This window comes from Hydra viridissima, unplaced genomic scaffold, assembly GCF_058129835.1.
Source record: "Hydra viridissima isolate aposymbiotic clone 2 unplaced genomic scaffold, HvirCarnegie_v1 scaffold_6, whole genome shotgun sequence".
Taxonomy (NCBI): Eukaryota; Metazoa; Cnidaria; class Hydrozoa; order Anthoathecata; family Hydridae; genus Hydra; species Hydra viridissima.
In genome coordinates, this window is record NW_028324305.1 from 18,440,742 (window position 1) to 18,446,086 (window position 5,345).

The following is a 5,345-nucleotide window of genomic DNA, read 5'->3' on the forward strand; positions in this document are numbered from 1 at the left end:
CACCTTTCAAGGATAGTTAGTTAAGATATGAATCTTGTCTTCTGAACTAAAAAACCCACCATAGTTATTCACAAAATAAATATTAATCGAATTTATAAAAAAGTCTTATTTTGTGGTCCATTCAGTACAAGTCTCCCCTACTTTTATATTTTTGAATAAAAACTTTGAATGCGTAAATCGATTTTCAAAACAAACTAAGCGTAATGCGTGTTTCTGACGATGGTAAAGAGTACGCAACTTACTTTTGCTTGTACTTCCCCAAGTAATATTTGCATAGTTAATATAACTATGTATAAATGAGTAATAGAGTTGGATTAAAATGGTTTTGTTTAAATAATTTCTTGATTTATAGAGGGCTCCTATATTTTTAGAAACCTTTGTACAAATGTAGTCAATATGTGGTTTCCGTGTAACATTCTCATCAAGATAAATGCCAAGAAAACTAGTAGAAGTTTCCTTTTTTATTTCTAGTTCATCAATAAGAATTTTTGGCATGGTTGTTGGTAAAAAACGTTTTTTAGAAATAGGGTGAAATAGAATGTATTTCGTTTTATCAAGGTTTAAGGTCAATTTGTTACATTTAAACCACTCAGATACGCATTTAAGTTCTTTGTTCATATCAGAAAACAGCTCATTAATATTACTGTTTGATAAGAACAAATTTGTATCATCAGCAAACATAATACTCCGAAGATTAGCTGCTTTGCTAAAATCATTAATACAAATTAAAAACATAAGAGGACCAAGAATAGAGCCTTGTGGAACACCGCAGGTTATTTCAGTATAGTCACTTTGAAGGCCATCATTATAGGTAAGAAATTGCTTTCTATTTGAGAAGTAACTATGAAACCATTTTAGCATGTTGTTTTTGATTCCATAGTATTCGAGCTTTTTAAGCAATATTTTATGGTCAACGGTATCGAAAGCCTTCGAAAGATCAATAAAGACTCCTAGGGCATATTGTTTTTTTTCGAAAGATTCTGAGATTTCCTAACAAATTGAATAATTGCGTGCTCAGTTGAAACATTTTTTTTAAAGCCAAACTGTTTGGAATATAGTATATTATTTTGGTCAAAATATTTAAATATTCTATTATATATTATTCTTTCCAATAATTTTGAAAAAGTTGAAAGAACCGAAATCGGGCGATAGTTGTTGATATTTGTTTTATCGCCTTGTTTGTAAATTGGTATGACTTTCGCAATTTTCAATTGATCCGGGAAAACTCCTTGTTTTATAGATGCATTAAACACTTTATAAAGAATATCTTTCAGACTTCCATAGCATTCTGCAACTATATTACCACTTACTTCATCAGCACCAATAGCTTTATTTCTTTTTAAAGACTTAAAGGCTATATCGAGCTCGTCGTGGGATAATTCAGAAGAATACTCATTGTTATAATGAGATTTATTTATAGGACACAAGTAGTCTTCAAACGAAATTTCGGTCATAGGAATTTTTTTAGAGAGATTGGTTCCAATTTCAGTAAAAAATTTATTAAATATGTTTGCAATTTTGCTCGGTTCACATATATTTACATCTTCAAATTTTATAGTTTTTGGTAAAGAACTTAAGTGATTTTTTGATTTTCCTGTTATCTCTTTTATTATCTGCCAGGTGCGCGTTGAGTTGTTTTTAAACTTATCGATCAGATTAGTATAACAATTTTTTTTTAGATTTTTGCGAATTTTTTCAAAAATATTTTATAATTTTTATATACTTTTTCATTTGCAGAAGATTTAGTTTTTAAATATTTAATATACAACTTCTGCTTTTTTTTCGAAGATTTTTTTAAGCCTTTTGTAATCCAAGGACTATTGAAGGTTTTATGACTTATAACTTTTTTACATACTGGAAAGTTCGCGTCATATACAGAGTAGAATGTTTCAAAGAATTCATTATAAACAGTACTTGCATCTTCATTAAAGTTGATGTGCCCCCAATGAAGTAATGATAGTTGATGTTTAAAATCATTTATTTTTTTGTCGTTGTAAATTCGTTTTTTTACAGTTCTATTTTGTTTAATTTTATTTGATAACGTTGTGTTAAGGGTTAGGAAAATAGGGAAGTGGTTCGATATATCAGTTTTTACGATACCTTTTTGGATGGAGTTATTAAAGATGTCTGTAGTAAAGATATTATCAATGAGAGTAGTAGAATTTTTTGTTACTCTAGTTGGATGATTGATTAAGGGAATTGCGCCAGCTAAAAAAATTTCATCATAGAAACTTCTCACTTTTTTGTCTTTGTTATAAATAAGACAGTCCATATTAAAATCCCCAATTATAGTTTTTTTTTCTTTCGTTGTTACCAGCGTGAATTATACTACGTTGCAAACAAAAGCTAAAATTTTCGCACGCGCCGTCAGGTGGCCTATAGCAGCTGCTTATAAGTATGTTTTTTCCTTTGTTAATAATTAATTCAATTGTTACGATCTCTTTATCTTTGTCAGAAACGCTCAAATCGCTTCTAACTTTATACGCAAAGTTTTCTTTAACGTATATAAGAACCCCTCCACCGCGTTTATTTGTTTGTCTTTCTAATGAGACTAATTCAAAATTCTTTAGATGAAAATTAGAATTATTTTCAAGTTCGATAGAAGGGCACCAAGTTTCCGTAACACATATAATATTAAAAATGTTTTCAGTTTCTTCTAGAAAATGTCGAAAGTTTTCATTATTTTTGCTTTATCTCCTTATATTTATGTCAAGGATTCTGATTCTTTCACTGTTTGTATCATTTACATTTTTAAAAAGAAATTCTTTAATGGTGCTAGGGTAATGATATAAACTGTCCGTGTACATATCACTAAAAAAATTTACATCTGGGTCTGCGTTTTCATCTGACATAATGCATTTTTCATAAAAATTATAGGTTAGCGATTGAAAGTCATTCATTTTTGTAATTATTTTTTGAGCACATTTTAAAGAATTTCTTTTTGTTATCGTAATTATTAATCGCGCGTTATAATTTTATTACAGACAACTTTTGCATACTTACCTGAGGATCTTAATTCTTTAGCTTTTGCAAAGAGTATTTTTCTTTTTTCAATCGTTCTTTCGCTGTAGTCGTCGTTGAGATATATACGTTCATTCCAAAGCTTTAGTCGTTTATAATGCTGTAATATTTTTTCTTTGTCTTTATAGTTTAGGAACTTTACAACTATTGTTCGTCGCTTTTTATGTCCAGATTCTTTTTTTTTTCCAGTTCTGTGGGCTCTTTCTATTTGAATGTCGTGTTTTATATTTAATTTTTCTTTAATAAAATATTTTACTTTCGACTCGCTTTCTTCCCATGATTCGTTTTCTTTTTCTTCAAAACCTTCAGACCTCAAATTGTTTCTCCTGCTGCGATCTTCTAATTCAGCAATTTTGTCTATAAAAAGTTCGCTTGAATTTTTTTTTTTATTTTCTTTGATTTGATTTTTTAGTTCTTCATTAAGTTCGTTCTGGATAAATTTTATTTTTGTTTTTTATTATTTTCATCTTTTTAATAAAAGTCATGATTTTTTTAAATTCGAATCGATGTGATTTATTTTACAAAGTTTTTCACCTTTTTTTATGATGACGTCACGCGAACTGTAATTGTATATGGTCATTAAGGTGGGCTGAAAGTATTGTTAAAAAAAAGTTTGCAAATCTATAATTGGCAGGGGGTGGAATAGTTGCTCCATAGTAGCATTAGGGAAAACAAAAAAGTAGAGCTCATATATGTGTTGGTCTTGGGGTGCCTCAACACTATTGAGATATCACCAATTTTATGCAATTTTGTAATTTTCTGACATTTTACATACAACTAAGCAATTTTTAATTTAGTTACTTAAAATACTTGTACTACACAGTACACAAGTACACACTATACATGCAAATAAAATGTTAAAGTCTGTATTATGCTTTGTTGTCAAACGTTTTTATTTCTTTCTGGATTCAATACCAGAACCGATAAATCCGTCTCGTTGTTCAGTGCAAACCGCCGATGCCTCAGTCACTAGACGAATATGTCGCTCGGTGGCTTGGGTGTAGCAGGGAAATTATGGCAGACTTCTAACAAGCTGGTTGTTCCTGTTCTTAAAGCAGTCTTGTAGCTCTGCTTCAGCCAGGTGTTTCGTCATCGGAGGTTCGCAGCGGTCTTTGTTGTTCCAGTTTACCAGATCAATGTAATCTCTGGCATTGAAGTTTAAACTTAGAACTCGAAATTGTAGCAAGTATCCGTCAGCAGCCCAGCTCTCTGATGTGATCTCTTTCATCAGCTAGGATTGCCAACAAGATGTTCTCAGAATGGTAAAAGTAACCGTTTCTGGCAATTACTGGATCAACGATCACTTTGAGTTCTGGTTTCATGTATCTGGAAAACTGTATTAGTCTCCACATATGTCGCAATCCTTCCGTGCACGCCGACCTGAGTTTAATGTGGAACCATAATGGTGCATACACAGTCATGACATACGTGACAAGTTCCACAAGATTCTCGGAAGGAATAGCTGTCGCTACATATAACCGAAGCAGCCTGTTAGCGGTATTCAACCATCTTGAATGTACCACCGGCCCGGGCTTTTGCAATGCAAGATCTTGAAGACATTGCCCAGTCTCCACTGCTTTACACATGTTGAACAAATATTTTTGATCCGTGCTCAAGTCAGCACAACCCACAGGAGGACAGTTGTCAAACTTTATAGCCGCAAATGGTACAACGGGCAATTCTTCACATGTCGGCAGTAAACTTCCAATGGGTCCAGAAAACAATTTTGGACCACTCGTAACTCCATCAAGATAATTAATCAGATGCCTCAGCAGTAATTCATTTGCATGCAATAAGCAGACAAACCACTGAAGCGGTTTACCAAGGCGCTTTTCGAGCAAACGGATCACACCTCGGTGTGTGCCGGTATTAGTGCCATCGCACCCAATAGCCATTAGATCCTCTGTTTTGACTTTATTCTCTTTTAGAAAGTCCCAGATATCTGTAGTTATGCTCTCTGCTCCTCCACTGGAAGGTGTAATGTGGCCTAGGTACTCTGAATTTGGCTCGCGAACTAGACACACATGTTCTTCTACAATAATCCGTCCATGGTTTTTTTTACCTTTTCTAGTTTGCACTCTGGTTTTATCTTTGCGACCATCGAGTCCATTCAGCTTTTGCTAGAATGCTTGGGTTTGTAATCGCTTCATGACTTTTCGCCGTTCTCTGCCAAGTTTATTCTTATCTATTATCATTGATTTGTCCTGGCAATAGCTGCTGCACAACGACCTGGAACTTTAAATCTATCGCACATCTTAGCTACATTTGGTAATTCTAGTCGCATTTGTTTCTTGCGCTGCTTGTTACCAATATCCAATACTTTA